The sequence below is a fragment of the Bactrocera neohumeralis genome, chromosome 2 (genome assembly GCF_024586455.1).
Source record: "Bactrocera neohumeralis isolate Rockhampton chromosome 2, APGP_CSIRO_Bneo_wtdbg2-racon-allhic-juicebox.fasta_v2, whole genome shotgun sequence".
NCBI classification, from domain to species: Eukaryota; Metazoa; Arthropoda; class Insecta; order Diptera; family Tephritidae; genus Bactrocera; species Bactrocera neohumeralis.
The window spans coordinates 33,598,387-33,610,577 of record NC_065919.1 but is presented as its reverse complement, the minus strand read 5'-3'; the positions used below and the strand labels follow the sequence as shown (position 1 = coordinate 33,610,577).

Below are 12,191 nucleotides of genomic sequence, written 5' to 3'. Positions count from 1 at the left end.
CTCCCACGTCACTGTTGACAACAATCGTTGTGATTTACGTGAAGACCCGCTTTACCTCACGGTGTTTTTAAAAAGCACATATGTACATATATCAATATAATGCGTTGATCAGCGCCCAAATTATAAATACATTTAGCACGTATTTTTTGGTTCCAATCCGTCTAGGTGGAAGGGACACCTTTTCTACTTTGGTCGGGTTCGAGACCCATCTAAAACATCTGCCGTGCTTTTGGTCCGGCACCCGACCGCAGTGCGACTCCACACTGGACCACAGCCACCACGAATCTCCAGAAAGAGCCAAACCCAATCAGCAGATTGGAGTAAAGGCAGCAGCTACGCTTGCTAGGTCATGTCGTACGTATGGACGAAAACACTCCAGTTCTGAAAATATTCGACGCAATATCCGCCGGGGAAGCAGAAGAAGAGGAAGACCTCCACTCCGTTAGAAAGATCAGGTGGAGAAGGACCTGGCTTCGCTTGGAATTACCAATTGGAAGCAACGACTGGCGCAACTTAATTCGGCTATAATCGTGTAATCGGTGTCTATGCGAGTAATGAAGAAGAAGAAGACACAATATCAAAAAGTACGTATACACAGAATTTATTCTAAAACACGAAAGGATGTTCATCATGGGTGGTGACTTTAACTCAAAACACTCGAAATGGGGTTCAAGAGTTACGAAATCGAAGCGGAAAGCGCTCTTTAAAGCAGCTATGGGATCCGAATTCATGTCTACTGACAAGCCGACTTATTGGCCTTCTGGCACAAGAAAATTATTTAACCTGATCGACTTTTACTTAACCCGACAAGTATCCAAGACTTTCAATACCATGGAAAATCATTTGGTCTTAAATTTGGACCACTCGGCCAGTATTTCGATTCCTAAATGGTTATCTAAAAGAAATCGACATGCCGCCTTATCTCTCTAATAGACATGCGAATTGGCAGTATATAAAAGTTATTCTCGACAAAAATATTGATTTGAAAGTAAATATAACAACTCAAGATATTTTAGAAGATAAAGATTATACATTTACAAAAACTATTAAATAATTGGCTTGGAAAAGTACTCCTTTTCCGAAACTAAAAAATTGTATATTAAATAATCTAATGAAAGATGCTCACGCGATTTCTAATTATATTGAAAAATTAACGCCAAAAGAAAACATATTATTCCATGGGTGTTCCATGGCACTTTACCTCAGCTTGAAGGATCGCAATACGTAGGTGATACCCAACCGGCAACAAATAAATAAATGGAAAATATCATTAAAACTATATTTAAACCAAAAAAGACTAAAAAATCTATCGCGAAAATCATTAGCAAAGCGTACATGGATAATCAATATAATAGGTCCACAAAAAAAAAAATCAGGATTTTTTCCTAACCTCAAAATTCATGTCGGGTTCTACTTGACAGAAAAAAATTTTCAAAAAATTCTTAAATTTTCGAATATTTTCCTGAAAATTTGGGTGACTTTAGTGAAGAGCAGGGCGAGAGATTCCACCAGGATTTACAAGAGATGGAAAAGAGATATCACTGGGTATGGAATGACCACATGTTAGCAGACTATTGTTGGTCACTAAAAAGAGAGACTTCAAATCCACATAAAAGAAAAGCACTACGAAGATCATTTGAAACTAAAAAAACTCGCTACTTTAAATAAATTAATACAAACGAATCAGCCTTTTTGTTGACCAATCCTCTACGAATCCTCCACGACAGCGTTTAAAAAACTGCGGCAAGTTTCAGTTCATATGATTTTGCTTCTGCTACTGCTTCTGAAAAAATCAGAAGTCGCAGTCGAAGCATAGACAAAAATCAAGCAGCTACGAAAATCAGAAATCAGCATAAGTCGCTGTTATTCGTTTTTTTGCTTTCTGCTTTGCTGTAGCTTTCGATCGTATCCATAAGTTGCCGCAGCAGCTATCGACAATTTTCGACAGTCGTCGGCAGTCACAGTCGCGAAAAGTAATGCATTTGACTTTTTGCTACTTTTGATTTTTGTCGCTGTTGCTTTCGATCAGCAGCGTAAGTCGAAAAAAGCAAGAAGCGTCCGTGAACAAGGACAGAGACGAGTAGGTCCTTGTGACATTTACTACAGTGGCCATATAAAAGAACGCAAGTTTGGTGTTGGATTCGTGGTGGGAGAGAAACTCCGTCGCCGAGTACTATCATTCACTCCGGTGAATGAACGTCTAGCCACAATCCGCATTAAAGCGAGGTTCTTCAACATATCGCTGATTTGCGCCCACGCCCCGACGGGAGAGAAGGACGATGTGACCAAAGATGCCTTCTAAGAGCGCTTGGAGAGCGCCTATGAGAGCTGCCCCCGCCACGATGTCAAAATCGTGCTTGGCGACTTTAACGCCAGGGTGGGCAAAGAAGGTATATTTGGCACGTCTCCAGTGTTTAAGCTGTGCGTGCGCTCCGAGGTCCTAACATCGACTCGGACCACTATCTTGTTGCAGCTAAGATTCGCACCCACCTCTGTTCAGCAAAAAACGCACGCCAACAAACACAAGGAAGGTTCGACGTCGAGAAGCTGCAATCACAACAAACAGCCGAACGATTTTCTACTCGGCTTGCACTCCTGCTCTCTGAGAGTACTCGTCAACAACTGACAGAACTGATAAGGAGCATGCATCAGCTTCTTTGTAAAATATGGTCGGACGAAAGCATGCCCAACGATTGGAATTTAAATGTGCTATGCCCAATCCATGAAAAAGGTGGCCCCACAATCTGCGCCATCTACCGTGGGATTAGCCTCCTCAACATCGCATATAAGGTTCTATCGAGCGTATTGTGTGAATGATTAAAGCCCACCGTCAACAAACTGATTTGACCTTATCAGTGTGGCTTCAGACCTGGCAAATCAACAACCGACCAGATATTCACCATGCGCCAAATCTTGGAAAAGACCAGTGAAAAGAGAATCGACACACACTACCTCTTCGTCGATTTCAAAGCTGCTTTCGACAGCACGAGAAGGAGCTGCCTTTATGCCGCTATGTCTGAATTTGGTATCCCCGCAAAACTAATACGGCTGTGTAAACTGACGCTGAGTAACACCAAAAGCTCCGTCAGGATCGGGAAGGACTTCCACGACCCATTCGATACCAAACGAGGTTTCAGACAAGGCGACTCCCTATCGTGCAACTTCTTCAACATGCTTCTGGAGAAAATAGTTCGAGCTGCAGAACTAAATAGAGAAGGTACCATCTTCTATAAGAGTGTACAGCTGCTGGCGTATGCCGATGATATTGATACCATCGGCCTCATCACCGGCACCGTTAGTTCTGCTTTCTCCAGGCTGGACAAGGAAGCATAGAAAATGGGTCTGGCAGTGAACGAGGGCAAAACGAAATATCTCCTGTCATCAAACAAACAGTCGTCGCACTCGCGACTTGGCTCTCACGTCACTGTTGACAGTCATAACTTTGAAGTTAGGAACCAGTGTGAATACCACCAACAATGTCAGCCTGGAAATCCAACGCAGGATTGCTCTTGCCAACAGGTGCTACTTCGGACTGAGTAAGAAATTGAAAAGTAAAGTCCTCTCTCGACGAACAAAAGCTAAACTCTATAAGTCGCTCATAATTCCCGTCCTGCTATATGGTGCAGAGGCTTGGGCGATGACAGCAACCGATGAGTCGACGTTACGAGTTTTCGAGAGAAAAATTCTGCGAAAGATTTATGGTCCTTTGCGCATTGGCCAAGGCGAATATCGCATTCGATGGAACGATGAGCTGTACGAGATATACGACGACATGGCTAGGTCCGGTTGTCCGGATGGATGAAAACACCCCAGCTCTGAAAGTATTCGACGCAGTACCCGCCGGGGGAAGCAGAGGAAGAGGAAGACCTCCACTCCTTTGGAAGAACCAAGTGGAGAAGGACCTGGCTTCGCTTGGAATATCCAATTGGCGTCACGTAGCGAAAAGAAGAAACGACTGGCGCGCTGTTTTTAACTCGACTATAATCGCGTAAGCGGTGTCTACGCCAATTAAGAAGAAGAAGAAGGATACGCTGCGCCGTTATACATCGAAGCCGTGCAAGATTCCAGCATAGAATAATTCATCAAGCTACCTAGACAAAAGACACGTCTCCACGGTTATAGACGTACGTATGCTCCGAGGTCCTTAATTGACTTGGAATACTCTCTTGTTGCAGCCCGCCTCTGTCCAGCAAAACGCACGTCAACAAACGAAAGGTATGGTTGACGTCGAGAAGGTGCAATCACAATAGATACCGGAACGATTGATTCTCAACTTGCACTCCTGCTCTCTGAGAAGACTCATCAGCAACACGGTATAAGAGAACTGTGGGACGGCATTTCAAGCTTCTTACGTACTAGTATTTTCAACACCATTGGTTTTCGAAAAATGCAAAGGAACAGCTGGACGATGAGGAGTGCCGTGTCACAGTTGAGAGAAAACAGACCGCCTTTTACGGTTGTGGATGGGATAGAGACCGAGACCTGAAGAGAGAAGTGAGACGCATTTGCAGACAAAGAAGGATAGAGGCCGAAATGCGTGAATGAAGCCGATTCTCCAATCGATAGCGATGGAGCGGACGTTCCATTCCAGCTCAACTCAACAAACTCATTAGACCTTATCAGTGTGGCTTTAGGCGGGGAAAACCTACTTACCATCCGTGGAAAAAGGATCGACACACATCATCTCTTCGTCGATTTCAAAGCTGCTTGTGACAACACGAAAAGGAGCAGTCTTTATGTTGCGATGTATGAATATGGTATCCCCGCAAAACTAAAACAGCTCTGTAAACTGACGTTGAGCAATACCAAAAGCTCCATCAGGATCGGGAAGGACCTCTCCGAGCCGTTTGTTACCAAGGCAAGGCGACTCCCTATCGTCCGACTTCTTCAATCTAGCTGGAGAAAATAATACGAGCTGCAGAGCTAAATCGAGAAGGCACAGTCTTTCACAAGAGTGTATAGCTGTCGGAAACAGAGGAAGAAGAAAACTCCAATCCCTTGGAGATATCAGGAATAGAAGGACCTGGCTGCACTTGGTATCTCGAGTTGGCGCCAAATTGCGAAAAGAAGAAACGACTGCCGTGCTGTACTAATACTCCTTTACATTACTCTAACAAATTCCAAAAAGTAATAAAGGCGTAATGTAGAGGAATATCAACCGCCCCAACTTCACTCAACAAGCGAAAGAAGAGACAAAAAAAATACTTTTTCCCTCCGTTTTTAAAGCGAAAGCATACATACATATATCATCCCGCCATAGGAATGTGAAATACAATACATTACAAGTGAACATAAAGAGGTGGGGTATTTTTTTTATACAAGGTGGACAAACACATGGAGAGGAAACATCAACTTACTAAAAAACATCATAATACAATCAATTCTACCAGAAACCTAAAGAGATACGGATACACTCAACATCAAATAGGATAGGAAGGAATTATAACCCTTAGCAGGTTACAATAATTAAATAAATTAACATAAAATTGCATACATACATATATCCACAAAATAAAACAATTAACCAATTTTGGTAACACACACATCCATATATATATTATATATCACAATTATATATTAAATTTGAAGTTTATAACGATCACACTAACACACAACACAGAAATAGTGACAAAATTGGTAACATAGTCTCTGCCGATTTAAAATTTTTGTCAATTCTAAAATATTTTTCGTGGTTCGCAAAAGTCTGCGTCGATTTGTATGCAACCACATACAAAAACATACATACATATGGTTTGTTGGCGAAGCTGTTATTAGCGAAGTAGTGACAATCGGCGATCGTTCGTTTATTTTTTTCGGCACTGCTCAGATTTTCTACCAACAACATAATGTTGTGACGTTTTGTCGTACCGTCGGTTTTTCGACTTATTGACTCTTTGACGTGAAAGCAAAAAAATCAGTTTCGGCCGGGGCTAATGAGATGCCTAACTTATTCCAGTGTGAGAGCGCCTCAAAATAAGCGTTTTTTTACTATGGCCAGATCGAAGAAAGTAAGTATTTTTGGGCATTTAAATTAAAACACCCAACATTTATTACGATTGCAAATTATTATATATTGGACTTTTAATATAAGGCGAAACTACTTAAATCTTTTTTATGATTTTATGGTATATTAAAACAACTTGATTATTTTTGTAGTTTATTAGGATATTCTAATCCCACTCACACCCGCAATGAAAATTCCAAATTAAAATACGCGGGTAATTGGTTGTACAATTTACTTTTAATATATTTTATATTTAAAATACATTACAATTTTAAATACATATGTATCTAAAAGTTATCGGCGGAGTTTTTTTTAATCGCACAGCGAATTTGTTGCTAAATCAAGTTGATCGCTTACAGGAACCGGGTTGACGAAATCTGAGGTATGGTGCGTTGCCGCGGCGTAGTATAGAGCGTAATGTTGTGCAAACGGATTGTTTAGAACGAAATGTGAGTAGGAAGGTGTCGACGCGGCGCAGTGTGTACACGAATGTGTCAGCTTCCCCGTTGTCCATTCCTTTTGTTGGTTGGGTTGGTATAGGTGTGGTGAGTTATTAGTTTTGCTTTGCAGTAGCATTTTGTGGTGTATTGCGCTGTTTTATTAGGATGCGCCAGTTTTACCGGGTAGAGGGGTGGATGCTTAACTCATTTAAACACAACTGACTTTTGATTTTTCAATACTTAATAAGGTGAATTAAGGCTGTTAGTTCTCAATTAATAAATGTTTTTAATCATTGGTAATTGAAAATGAATTGTACTATGCATCGCATTGCAAAACGTTTCATGAAATATATTTAAATTTCGAATTTTCTTTGATTTTCATTGTTTTAAATTTTTATTAGTGATCTTGAACGGCGGCAACAAATTCCTCCGTTCACATATAATGGGTTGTCAAAAAAGTCTTGGGGTATTTTTATTGATTTTTTTTTTTTTTTGAAATTGAAATTAATTTTTGATGACTAATGCCCAGCGCTTGACCGATGCTACGGCTGCTACTATGCCGGTCTCTTTCGACCAATTCAGCGATTTTATCGCAATTTTCGACGACAGGCCTTCCGGAGCGTGGCGCATCTTCGACCACCTCTACAGTAAAACGAAAACGTTGAAACCATCGTTGTGCGGTGGAAATGGAAACGTTATCGGGTCCATAAACTGTACAAATTTTCTTGGCGGCTTGAGATGCATTTTTGCCTTTATCGTAGTAGTACTGTAAAATATGCCGTATTTTCTCTTTATTTTGCTCCATGTTTGGGACGCTATAACTCACGAACGACAATCAGTCAAACACGTGTTAGCGCGTGAAATGAGCTTTCCAAAAAGATATAGCATGACCCGATGCGACGAATAAAACTAGAACTACGCGCTTTCAGCGCAAACTAGCGAAAATACCGCAAGACTTTTTGACAACCTATTATTTTTGGTATAATTTCAATCTGGCCGTTCCAGTCATTCCAATTGCAAAACGTATAAAACCTATCCAATCCAGTGAACTTTCAAAATTCCATGCATCTATGTATTTACAGTTTATGTTATATTTTAATTTTCTACTCAGTTCTTTGTAAGCAGCCAATGAGAAAACAGGAATTAAAAGGACTTTATAACGTAAAACTCTAAACTCTTGGTTTCATTTAAATAGGTTATGGGCCCAGACCCATCACAAAAGAGTTTTATATTATAGGCAGTAAAAGTCTGTTGGTTACACGCGTGGTATAAATTTCAAAAAGAAATTTAGCGAAAATTTTGAGCATGGCAGGAGTCGCACGTATCGAGCCGCTAAACGCGGAAAATTACGACACATGGAAGCTGCACATGCGCGCAGTTTTGGTAAAAAATGATTTATGGGCATACGCAAATGGTAAAATAGAATGTCCAATTGATGAAGCAGCCGCAAATTTGTGGAAAATAAACGACGAAAAGGCGTGTGCGGATATTATGCTTGCAATAAGTCCCACAGAATTAAATCAAATTTCTGAATGCACAACCTCACAGAAAATGTGGCAAAAATTGCAAGCGACATACGAGTCGAAAGGCCCCGCTAGAAAAGCAACATTGTTAAAGAGAGTGGCGTTGTCACGTATGAAAGAGTGTGATTTGGTTAGAAACCATTTAAATGATTTTTTTGACGCGGTCGCTAAACTAAAGGAAATAGGGGTTGAAATCGGCGACGATTTGCTCGCGATCTTATTATTATATAGCTTACCAGACTCATATGAAACATTTCGGTGTGCACTTGAAACACGTGATGATTTGCCAAAGCCCGCAATGCTTCGTGTAAAAATATTAGAAGAGTGGGAATCGCGAAAAGCAAAAAATGAGCGTAGTGAGAGTGATGCTCTATATGCAAAAAATATGACAAAAGCAAATGTATACAACAAAAGTAAAAACTACAACGATCGATTCAGTGGTGAAAAACAATCAGAAACGAAACGAAATTTTTGTTGCTATAAGTGTGGTAAAAACGGTCATTATGCAAAAAATTGTCGTTTGAATAACCGTAATAATCACAGTGCAAACAAAATCGAAGAGCTTAGAGCAACCGAATCTGTTTTTTTGTGTCCAAATGGAATTGACAACTGGTGTTTGGACAGTGGGTGCACTTCGCACATGAGTTCTAACAAAAATAATTTTCTTGAAGTTAAAGAATTAAATCAAATGTTAAGTTTAGCCAATAACGATTCTACGAAAATCACTGGTGCAGGAGACATTAAAGTGAAAGTAGACGAGAAAGGGTTCGAAAAGAATATAACATTAACAGGTGTGCTTTATGTGCCAGATTTACGTACTAATTTGTTGTCCGTGTCGAAAATGACGGACAAAGGGTATGGAGTACATTTTCGCAAAAACGATGCGATTGTTATTGATAAAAACGAAAAAGTGTTGTTTACTGCAGAACGAAATGGCAATTTATATTTTATGAAAGACAGTAAAAATAGTGCATATTTAGCTCAGAATATAAGTGATATAAATCTATGGCACTGCCGAATGGGTCATCTAAACGAGCGAGATTTAAAAGAAATGGCCAAAAATGGCGATGTGCATGGACTAAAAGTAAACACAAAAGAAAGTTTATCGGCATGTGAAATATGTTTGAGTGAGAAGCAAACCCGTTTAGTTTTTCCCAAAAGCTCTAATAATCGTACCAATGATTTACTAGAAATAGTGCATAGTGATGTATGTGGACCACATATGCAGGTGCAGCTCAAACGGTGGAAAAAATTATTTTGTTACATTCATTGATGACAAATCTCGATGGTGTGAAATTCACTTTATAAGGCAAAAGTCAGATGTGCTAGAAGCGTTCAAAAAGTTTAAAAGTGCGGCAGAGACATTCGCGGGTAAAAGAATAATGCAATGCTTTTATTATATCTGACAATGGGCGTGAATATTGTAATCGCGAATTTGATTTATTTTTGCAAAAATACGGAATTAAACGACGTTTAACAACCCCGCACACTCCACAGCAAAACGGAGTTGCTGAACGTAAGAACAGGACGCTGGTGGAGATGGCTAGGTGCTTGATGAAGCAAGCTGGTGTTCCTCCTTCGTTCTGGGCTGAAGCAATAAACACTTCATGCTATATAAGAAATCGGTGTATTACAAAATCTACGGGAGAAGTCCCACATAAAACATGGACTGGAAAAATTCCAACAGTTACTCATATGAAAGTGTTTGGCTCAAAAGCCTATGTGTTAAACAAACAACAATCGAAAGGTAAATTTGAGTCTCGATCTGAACAGTGTGTGTTTGTCGGATATTCGTCCGAATCGAAAGCTTATCGCTTATGGTCCAAAAATAAACGAGACATTATCATTAGTCGTGACGTTAAATTTATAGACGAATTCGGTTTTAAAAACGAATACGAAGAAATAATCGAAATGCAAAATAATACTATTGAATTAGAAACAAAGACGCTTGAAAAATCGGTATCAATGCAAGACTGTGATGAAACAGCAAGTGAGTTTGAAACGTGCAACAGTGACCAAAATGAAACAGAAGTTAAACGTGGTAAAGGTCGTCCGAAAAAGCTTAAGACTGGTTTGCGCGGAAGACCGAAAAAGGTTTATCAGCATGCAAAAGAAAATAATTGCGAAACTCAGCGCAAAGACGAAGAGTCTGAAATAAGTGAATTGGCGTGTATTGGTATACACGAAACTCCGTCAAGTTGGTTCGAAGAAGATACCAGTAATTATTCATTAGAATGGAAGAAGGCTATTGAAGATGAGTATTTGGCATTAATTTCAAACGAAACATGGGACATAATCAATCAACCTAAAAACAGTAAAATTATTGGTAGCCGTTTAGTACTGCGAACGAAAGAAAATGGTCAGAAGAAAGCACGTCTCGTTGCGAAAGGATATGCTCAACGTCAAGGGGAGGATTTCCACGATACTTACTCGCCGGTGGCACGGTATACATCAATCCGTTTGCTTGCAGCAATGGCAGCTAAAATGGACTTAGAAATCCATCAAATGGATGTCGTTACTGCGTATCTCAATGGAGAACTAGAAGAAGCCGTATACTTGGAAGTCCCAGAAATGTTGATTGAAGTTTTGAACAAAATAAAATCAGGTGAGCCTACAGGTAGTCAGGGTATAACAAAGCATAGTAAAAATGTCGAAGAGACTGCAGACAAGTGGCTTGCAGCGATGAAAAACCGTAATCCCGTATGTTTACTGAAAAAGGCCCTATATGGACTACGACAATCCGGTTTGATGTGGTACAATCGATTGACAACTAAATTGAAACAGCTTGGTTTGGAGGCATCTACACAAGATCCATGTCTTTTTATCAAACAAAAAGGTAAACAAATTTTAATACTAACAATATATGTAGACGATTTGTTACTAGCATCAAACGATAATATGTTACTAAAAAGTATCAAGAAGGCATTAAGCGAATCATTTGAAATGAAAGATATTGGTCCAGTAAAGCGTTGCGTTGGCATTGACTTTAAGCAGAATTTAAACTCACATCAAGTATTTTTATCGCAACCAGCTTATACTGAAACTATTTTACAACGATTTAATATGGCTAATTGCAAACCAGCAAAAACACCCCTAGAAATGAACTTCCAAATTGAAAAACCAGTTAAAGTCGATGAAGAAGCCATGAAGAGTTATCCGTATCAAAGACTTATAGGAACACTCATGTACTTAGCAGTTACAACAAGGCCAGACATAGCTTTCGCAGTAAATTATATGAGCCAGTTTAATACGAACTACAACGAGCAGCACTGGAAAGCCGCAAAACGAATTCTACGTTATTTAAATGGTACCCGAAATTATGGTCTCCTTTATTCGCAAAACGACAATAGCCTATATGGTGTGGTAGATGCAGATTGGGGTGCAAATATAATAGACAGGCGATCCTATAGTGGATATGCGTTCATAGTGGCTGGCGCAGCAGTAAGTTGGGAGGCGCGCAAACAACGCACCGTTGCGCTCTCCAGTACCGAAGCCGAATATATGGCAATTACAGAAGCGACAAAAGAAGCTATATATCTTCAAGGCATTTTTAAAGATTTCGGCATATCATATGAGAACACTACATTATTCAACGACAGCCAAAGCGCTCAAAAACTAATTCAGTGCTTAGGCTACAGCTCGCGTACAAAACATATCGACGTGCGCCATCATTTCATCAAAGAATGCCACCAAAGCGGAAGAATCACGTTAACATATATGCCCACCGAAGATATGCCAGCAGACGTCTTAACGAAAAGCTTGAGCAGCGTCAAACATTGCAAATGTTCAGCAGCGTTAGGCATGACAAGTAGCCTCACTACTTCGAGGGGAGGTGTTGGCGCGACGAAGTAGTTTAGACTACCAACGTATATTTTAGATATTACTATTTATTGCAACCTTGAATTGTTCCATTCCATGCATCTATATTCAGTATATTCAAAATGGCAGACAAAAGCTCTTTTTAGTTTTGAGACCTGCAAACTATCAGGTCTCAAATTTGAGGCAATATTTTGAGACAATATTTTGAGACTAACGCTAGAGACTGTTTAGTGAATAGTAACTAGTCACAAATTGATACTTTACCTCAAAATGTCTCAAATAGAGACTAGAGACTGGTTACGGAATCCCGCTATATGTATTTACAGTTTATGATATATTTTCAATTTCTACTCAGTTCAGTTCTTTGTAAGCAGCCCATAAGAAAACTTGAATTAAAAGGCTTTA

General features: G+C 39.8%; 1 protein-coding gene across 1 annotated transcript in view; it reads right to left on the bottom strand.

Annotated features, from left to right (window-relative positions):
* The window catches only part of LOC126763579 (epidermal growth factor receptor kinase substrate 8), a 37,980-nt gene extending 25,838 nt beyond the window's left edge, over positions 1-12,142 (bottom strand). Inside the window, exon 1 of the mRNA XM_050481237.1 lies at positions 12,051-12,142. The gene's annotated coding sequence lies outside the window, so the exon portion shown is untranslated. The remainder of the gene's footprint in view (positions 1-12,050) is intronic.
* Between the last annotated feature and the right edge of the window lie 49 nt (positions 12,143-12,191).